A 9,199-nucleotide genomic window follows, 5' to 3' on the forward strand; every position below is an offset into this window, starting at 1 on the left:
TCAAAGCCATAGAATTCTATGTGAGCTGACACTTCCCAATAGTTATCAAACGCAGCCCCCTTTAAACCACATTACTGTAATCTGTCTCTGTGTTTATCAAAAGCATGGATGACACTAACTAGATCTCATTCTTTCAAAAGACATCACTGTCAATGAATTACAAATAGCTGGTAGAAAAAGTCCTTGTGGCAATGGCAGCAATCTGGACATTTAGGGGAGATGGATCTGGAAGCATGTATAGAATTGCATACCCAGTAGCAGACATAACTCCATCTAACTACAATTCATAAAGACATGAATTTCAATTTTGCGTGTGTTATGTGTCTTATTTTCAATTGCATTTCTATTGGGCCGATGTTATACATTTGATTTATAAATGTGTCTTTCTCTCAGCAGTGGGAGCCTCACAAAATTAACAAATACAGACAAAAACACAAAGTCCTGTAATGCTAAACACATTTTTTAAATGACTGTTTAAAAACAACAGAATTAAAAATATTTAGAAGTTCAGAACCCTGCTTTCAAAACCCTTACATGTGTATTTGTTCATTTTAAAAACTTAAGTCCTACTCTTCATCAAAATGATCTCAGAAAAAAAATAGAATAAATTACAGTAAACCAGAAGTAACAATCATTTAAAAAAAATCATAAACCAAACCATAAAAAGGACAGAACTCCACATTGATCACATACCTTGAAGGTGATCCCTGAGCTGCTGAAAGGAGGAATCCACACTTCTTGGGTTTCACTGTCCAGAGATAGGCAAGAAATATTGCAAGATCTCAAACATGAGAGTTGGTTGCTCTTTCTGGCTCAGCCATCTTCCTTTGGTCAGCCAAGCTCTTGCAGAATTAGGTAAGGAACCACAGAAAAAACAAGAGGAAGAGACATGGAGAGACTTCAGGACACCCTGGAGGTACAGACATGATGGGACAAGATGGATTCCTCCTCTCAACAAACCAGAATGCTCCTTCACAGTTAGTGACCAATGTGGCATTTCTCTGGCTCGGTGAGACAAAGAATCCACATATCTCAGCAAATACCCAAGACCTCCATGCTAGTCTGGGAGGGAGTGACTATCTTTAATCTCTGCTAACCTGCTGAAGGTGGCATCCGCCAACCTGTATTTATCAATTTTAGTCTTTGATGAATGTGGTGCTCCAGTTAGCAGCAGATGTCACTGATGGAGACATTTGTAGAGAATACTGCAGAAGTGGCGGCAGCCCTGTAGCTGTGATATTAGAAGGTTGAGGCATTTTCGCAAGGTAATATGCCGTCATGATACATGCCTTAATCCAGGTGGCTACGGTTGATTGGGACACTCTGCAACCCAGGGAAGTTGGATGGAAAGAAATAAAAAAGGGAATCAGAATGTCTAAATGAACTGGTCTTAAGAATGCAAATTTTTAATGCTCTGCACAAATCAGTTTGTGCCACAGCATTTCCTTTGGGCACAATGATTTCTTATACTGTAGATAGAAGAATGAAATCTTGAGGGATGTGAAAAGGAGTAAGTACTTTTGATAGCAATGAAGGGTCTGAACAAAGAAAGATGTGATATTCTGAAAAACAGTACAGGTGTTTGTGCGCTGACAGAGCAGCAAGTTGGTTGGTGATGCAAACATGTCTGCCAAGAGATTTCCAAATCTGTCTTGGAGGTTGCTGAAATACTTCCATATTCAGGCTCCATTTCCTGAGAAACAGGCTGCCTAACAGTTAGCTAGATCCTTGTCAGATGAGGCTATTATGAAGAAAACCAAAGACCTGAATAGCAGGAATTGCCTCCCTGTAAATAGACCAGGACCTCAAGCCACTTTATTGTTATGAGAGAATGGTTATGTTGTTGGTTAGGAGTAATATGTGTTTTCTTGGGTGGGGTGGGGGGCTTGAAATGAAGTAGACACAGGTCAAATGATACTGTGGTCTTTTCCCTTGGGATCCCAGATCCCTTGAGTCTCCTGCCCTTGTGAGCTCCCCAGCCTAGGATACTGGCATCTGACATGATTTTTTTATGCAGTAAGGATCTAAGAAGGGGATCCCTATCAGAGAGTTAGTTGTTGGGACCACAGAACAGGGAATACCTGGCTGGGGGTGGCAGGTGTGGAAATATGCCAGACAGGCAAGTAAATGTTGGTAAGACCTTAGGAGCCACAACAAGGGCCTGGATGGAACTCAGCCCAGGGCAGAATTTGTATTATGGAAATTATGAAGCCCAACAAGTCTACACTTGGGAAACACTGAACCTTGTGTGCTTCTGAAAAGAGATATGCTCCTCTCAGTGAAATGTCATGGCTTGTCTGGCATCAATTACATACGGTCCATGACCTGCAGGGGTACCAGCTCTCTTTTCTTGGTACTTATCAGGAAGCCATGAGACTGAAGACAGATGGTAGTTAATGTAGGGCCTTGAGGACACTCTGATGGGATTGGTACATCATCTAAATAGGGATAAATGTGAGCCCCTGTAATTTCAAATAGGCAGCAGGAGCCACTAGCACCTTGGGTAAATCATGAAATATTGAGGCCAGCCGGAAGGGAAATGGATAAAATTGATAATAACTGCTTCCCAGTGCAAATCTGAGGAATCTTTTGCTTGTGGTCTCTTCCAACTCTATGATTACTGGGTGTCTGGACTTACCACGGTTTTCTTCTGGTATGAAATGCTTAATGTGCTCCAAGAGACCTTACAAACTGAGTAAAAATTGTCTTGTTGTGATCCACACTGATGTAATGCTCAGGGGTATGTTGTTCAGTAAGTGATCAGAAGCTGAAGCTGAGATTCATCAGGGAAGACAGGAGCACAGGAGTGCATGACCATATGGCAATTCTGGTGATGGAAGGCTCAGACTGGTTATGGGAAAGGGCTTGAGAAAGGGATGAAAATGCTGACAATAGGGCCTTTTTAATACATTGATGCATTAGTAACCAGCCCTCTGGTAGGAGCTGTGGTGATCAAGGGTCTCAAACTAGAAAGGACTATAATTGCAGGCAAAATGGTGGTTATCCATGCAGTTCTCTGCAGGGGTAGACCGTACATGAGATTATAGGTTGTCACATATGGTAGGAGGGGATGGAGGGTCTTTGCAGGGGGGCAGCAAGGGGGGTGGAGAAGCAGATTAGGACCTTCTTGCCCCATGCACCAAACCTCTGAGAGATCTCCTGTAGGTCTCCTTGATAATGAACTCTGGGAGATTGTCTGAAGAAGAGGCAGCTCATACTTCTTCATGAGTCATGGAGGACAAAAACTGTGTCAGTTTTGTCTCCATTGCCATAGTTCCCTCTCCAGATGCAATCTGACCTGGTTATTTCATTTCACCTGTAAATACTGTTAGTTTTCAATAAAACTTTGCTGAAACATTTTGAAGTGCTCTTCTTTTTTTGTGTTGCAGGAAACTATCCCTTTTTTCAATTTTATTTCCATCTCTGGTGCTACATTTTCTGTAAGTAATGCCCAGGAACACATCTACTTCTTTAACTGGGTTATATTTGTAGATGAGTAATCTTTCAACATATCAAGAAAATCTCATCTGTATACAAAACTACTAGACTATGTAAAAAACAACAACAACCTAAACTGTCCTTTTTCATTTTATTTTTGTAAACTCTAATCTGCCTTGGAAACATTATGTGTGGCTGCAAACTAAAAGCTGCAATTTAACAAAGTCGTGCATTAAAAAATTGAAAACTTCGGGAGCACATGGATTGCTTGTATGCACTGTATTTAAAGAAATCTTTTTAAAAAGGTTCAAGATAGTTTAACATCACAAATAGTTCTCTACAGGAGACTGAAGCTGAAATATTCTTATTGTACTAAGTAAGATAAGAAAAAAAGTTTAGCATTTTCTCTGGCTATTCCACAGTGCACAGTGTGTCGTTATATTTCTGGGGTGATCTAAGGAATTTTTCTTTCTGTTTGCCCATTGAATTGTGAAGGCATAAAGAATAGCACAGTATGTGCACACACATGTGTGCATGCATTTGTTCTTCTTTTGTGAAGATTCAAGGATCAATGTGCTTTATTCTTTAACACCACTGGTCTTTCAACCCACTGCCCTAAACTGTGTTGCAGAAAATATCATCAACGCCAGTTTCTTTCTTGGCTCACTCTTAAAACAAGTGAGTGAGAAAGAAAAGGACAGGAAAAATGAGACACAAAGAAGGACTAGTCTTCTTTGCAGAACAGTGGAAAAGCCAGCAAATGTAAGTTTTCTTACTCCCTTCATGCAAGGGAGTACAAGGAATTTTCTGGGGAGGATTTTCAATATGCACTTCATCCCTAGACTAAACTGCTCAGACAACATACACTTCGCAATCTGGAATATAGCATAGCTATATGCACATATGGACAGATTTTGTCACCCTGGAGACTTTTCAACATACACTCTTGTCTTCACCGAAATAGCACATGTCTAGACTCTAAGAATGATGGGCACTAAAAAAAGCTGGACACACACACACTGCATGCACAAATCTTATATGAGCAACTGAAACATACATAGGAAAAAATGACAGAGGTCCTCTTCAATACATGGAGGGTGAGCTTCTCTTTTGTATTTATTGGTATGGTCATTTTAGCTTCTTTTTAAAACAATTTTACATGTAAACAATCTTGGGTATTAATTTCATTAAAAACCTAGATGCACATCATGTAGGCTTACCTTTCTGCAATATTTCTCCAGTTTCAGTAAGACTTTATATCAAGTGTACATGCATAAGATGCAATTTGTTGTTGTTGTTATGAACTGCCCCCATAGAATCATAGAGTTGGAAGAGACCACAAGGGTCATTCAGTCCAACCCCATTCTGCCATGCAGGAACTCTCAATCAAAGCACCATTAACAGATGGCCATCCAGCCTCTGTTTAAAGACCTCCTAAGAAGGAGACTCCACTACAATCCAAGGAAGAGTGTTCCACTGTCAAACAGCTCTTATTGTCGGAAAATTTCTCCTAACGTTGAGGTGAAATCTCTTTTCCCAGAGCATGCATCCATTGTTCCGTGTTCTAGTCTCTGGAGCAGCGGAAAAGAAGCTTGCTCCATCCTCAATGTGACACCCCTTCAAATACATAAACAGGGCTAGCATATCATCTCTGAACCGTGTCTTCTCCAGGGTAAATATACCCAGCTCCCTATGTCTTTCCTCAATAGAGCAGTGTTTCCAGACCCTTCACCATTTTAGTATCCCTTCTCTGGACACACTCCAACTTTTCAACATCCTTTTTGAATTGAGGTTACCAGAACTGGACACAGGATTATTCCAGGTAAGGCCTGACCAAAGCAAACAAAGTAGCACTATACTATTCTTGATCTAGACACTATACTTCTATTGATGCAGCCTAAAATCGCATTGGCCTTTTTAAGCTGCCGCATCACACTGTTGACTCATTTTCAACTTGTGGACTCTACTAGGACTCCTAAATCCCTTTCAATGTAGTTTTGTTAGGTGTCCCCCATCCTATATCTATGCATTTCATTTTTTTGCTCTAAGGGCAGTACAATGGTCCCTTCTGGACCCCCCTGCATATGGGAAAAACCGTGTAAGGTTAAATCCCTTCATTTGCTATGGGGCACATTTTGTCCTCCGCAGGTTGTCGTACGCATAAGCTGAAATCCGTGCACATATGGCATGGGTACTGTACCTTACATTTCTCACAGTTGGAATTCATTTTGTTAGTTTTGGCCCAGCTTTCTAATCTATTAAGGTCATCTTGATTTTTGATCCTGTCCTTTAGGGTATTAGCTACTCTGCCTAATTTTGTGTCATCTTCTCTCCAGGATGATGTGGAGCCATTGTTCAGGCGGTCAATCAATTACAAATCCACCTAACAGTCACATTGTCTGGCCCACATTTTACCAGCTTGTCTGCAAAAATATCATGGGGGACCTTGTCAAAGGCCTTACTGAAATTGAGACATGCTCATGCCAGCCTCGACTTGTGGTAACCCTGTGAATGAGACATCTCCAAGCCTCCCTATCCTCAACCACTTTTCTCAGGTCCTGCAAGTTCAGGCTCATGGCCTCTTTGATTGAATCAACCTATTACTATTATTATTATATTATATTTAGTTATACCCCACCCTTCTCCCAAGACTGGGACTCAGGTGGCTTACAACATTTAAAAAACACCTACTTGACATGTGGCCATCCTCTATTTCTGCTTCCCTCTACTTTTCCTAGCATTATAGTCTTTTCTAATGGGACATGCCTTCTCATGATGTGGCCATAGTACGGCAGCCTCTGTTGGTTCGAGGCAGAGTTCAGCTTTGACCTGTTGAAGGACTTATTTGTTCGTCTTTTTGGCTGTCCACAGTATCCTCAGCAATCTTCTAAAGCATTACATTGCAAATGAGTTGATTTTATTCCTATCTGCTTTCTTCACTGTCCAATACCTGGTGATGGGGAATTCAATGGCTTGGGTGATTCTGATTTTAGTGCTCAGTTATATATCTTTACACTTTAGGATCCTGTTTAACTTCTTTATGGCTGCCGTTCCCATCCCTAGTCTTCTTATTTCTTGACTGCACTTTCCATTCCGATTGGTGTCATCCTAGCATAGTCTTTTAACTATTTCAATTTCCTTATTATCTAGGTTGCATTTATGTAGATCCTCTGTGGTCATTATTTTTGTTTTCTTTAGCTCAGCACTAACCCTACTTTTGCAACTATTACAGCCCAATCCCATGGAAATTTAATTGGAAATAAGCTGCACTAATTTTTAATAGGGCTTAACTTCCAAGAATAGCATTACAACTTCATAATCCCATCCCGGGGCAAGCCTTGGGTTTGTTTTTTTAAAGTGGTGGATTTTAAAAAATTAAATGGAGGAGCGGAGAAATAATACAAAAAATAGGATCATGGGCTGGGAAATAAATGTATATAAAGACCATATGTTCACAAATAAATCTGGGGATAAAATAAGTAGCATATAAGTGCAACTACTTACACACACTGATATTCGCTTACACAGTTTATGAACTGAAATCTGATTGCATGCTAATGCCCATGTGGTGGTCTGCATTTGGTTTCAGCTTTGCAAAACTTAACCATTTTGGTAAATACTTTCTCACATGGGTGAGTTTAGATCTCTTGACAATAAACATGTACGATTGTCCTTCACCTTCTGTGATCTGAAAGATTACAGTTTATGACTTTTCAGTTCATGAAATGCAATGAGTTCTTAGGAGTCACAGACTGATCAAGTGAAAAATGCTTGTTTGAAGATTGCTGGAGCCAGGCTGATAAATAAAAGTGTTGTTGCAATACTGTTTTTTAAAAAGTTGTTAACTGCTATAAAAGAGAAGGGAAAAAACCTTCAGTAATCTCAGAGTGACAGGTTTATTTTGAGTCTACAGGAGTCTTTTACAGCTATAGCCTGAGCCTTAATGATATCATAAAAGCGTGAAAGTAGTACCTGCCAAGTCCCTGGCTTTAATTTGTTCCAACAAGAATATGCAAATTCGAAGCATATTTACTTGAACCAAACCTGGACAGTAAAAAAGAGAAAATCTGGGTGTGAGTTACTTTGAATTTGGAAACAACTCAGTAGCAACTGGGCAAACTCTAGAAAGATTATTTTGCGGAAACCCCAAATAGTGGTAAGTACACTACAGCAATGATTATTCCACTTTCAGTGTTGAAAGTGTTTATCAGTGTTGAAAGTGGAAACATGTCTGTACCCCAGATATTAACCTGAACCAGAGAACAACTCTTCTGAGGCGCCATTTTAAAAACCCTGAGCTAGCTTTTGAAGTTTGCTTTCTGTGTTTTTGACTGTGAACAATGGGAATCCACTTCTGGTTTATGTGCTGATCCATGCTGGGCAAGGGTTATTTTCTGCGACGGCCTTCAGGAAGCCGAAGAGTTAATTTCTGGCACATGGTCAGGTGAGCCTCCATAGCACTGCTATTTCAGAGTATCAGGAAGCTACTTTTTACATGGTTAACAACCACAGTTCCTCAACCTATGTCACCGCTGCTGGGTTCTAGGAATTAAAATGGGTGAAGGGTCTGGAAATCATGTCCGATGAGGAACGACTTAGGAAGCTGGCACTGTTTAGCCTGGAGAAGAGAAGGTTAAGAGGTGATATGATAGCCCTGTTTAAATATTTGAAGGGATGTCATATTGAGGAGGGAGCAAGCTTGTTTTCTGCTGCTCCAGAGAACAGGACCCGGAACAATGGATGCAAGCTACAGGAAAAGAGATTCCACCTCAACATTAGGAAGAACTTCCAGACAGTAAGGGCTGTTCAACAGTGGAACACACTCCTTCCTCAGAGTGTAGTGGAGTCTCCTTCCTTAGAGGCCTTTAAGCAGAGGCTGGATGGCCATCTGTTCGGGATGCTTTGATTGAGAGTTCCTGCATGGCAGAATGGGGTTGGACTGGATGGCCCTTGTGGTCTCTTCCAACTCTAGGATTCTGGATTTATGGAAGAATATATGTTAGAAATATAGATATACTAGGAATATATTACATATACATCCTGATATATATATATATATATATATATATATTTCTAGTATATATTCTTAAAAAAATGTAACCCTCTAATATATTGTTAGCATAGATCTACATTCCTGGTATATATTCCTCTACTGTATTATACACACACACAATATGTATATATTACATCCTTCATACCCACAACTCTTTATCCACGGATTTAACCATCAGCGGCTTGAAAATACCCCACAAAAGATAATAATTCCAGAAAGCAAACCCTTCTGCGATATAAAAAAATATTACATAAATATATGAATATATGAAATATATTGCATATAAATCTATCTATCTATCTATCTATCTATACATACATATATATATATATATATATATATATATGAGCCCTGGTTCAAGTACTATGGAATCCTGGGATTTGTAGTTTATTGCAGCACCAGAGCTCTCTGACAGAGGAAGGATCAATGTCTCACTTAACTACACTTCCCAGAATCCCCTTGCACGGAGCAGGTGTGTTTTGGACTACTGCCTAGGCTGGGAAGCGCTGACGGGAATTGCAGTCCACTTGTGCTTTTGTACACCTTCCTAAAGGGTTTTAAGCATTGAAGCGACCCAAATTGCGTTGCTTCCGCCTCCCTTAATCCATTTTGTCTTCCCCGTCTTTGCTCCATTCTTTCATTGCCTACTACTGCGCATGCGAGCGCTATGGTACTTCTGTGCCCCAACTTCCGCGGCTTCATTGCCTA

This window comes from Sceloporus occidentalis, unplaced genomic scaffold (genome assembly GCF_023333645.1).
Source record: "Sceloporus occidentalis isolate IW3139 unplaced genomic scaffold, rSceOcc1.0.p SCAF_2, whole genome shotgun sequence".
Classification (NCBI taxonomy): domain Eukaryota; kingdom Metazoa; phylum Chordata; class Lepidosauria; order Squamata; family Phrynosomatidae; genus Sceloporus; species Sceloporus occidentalis.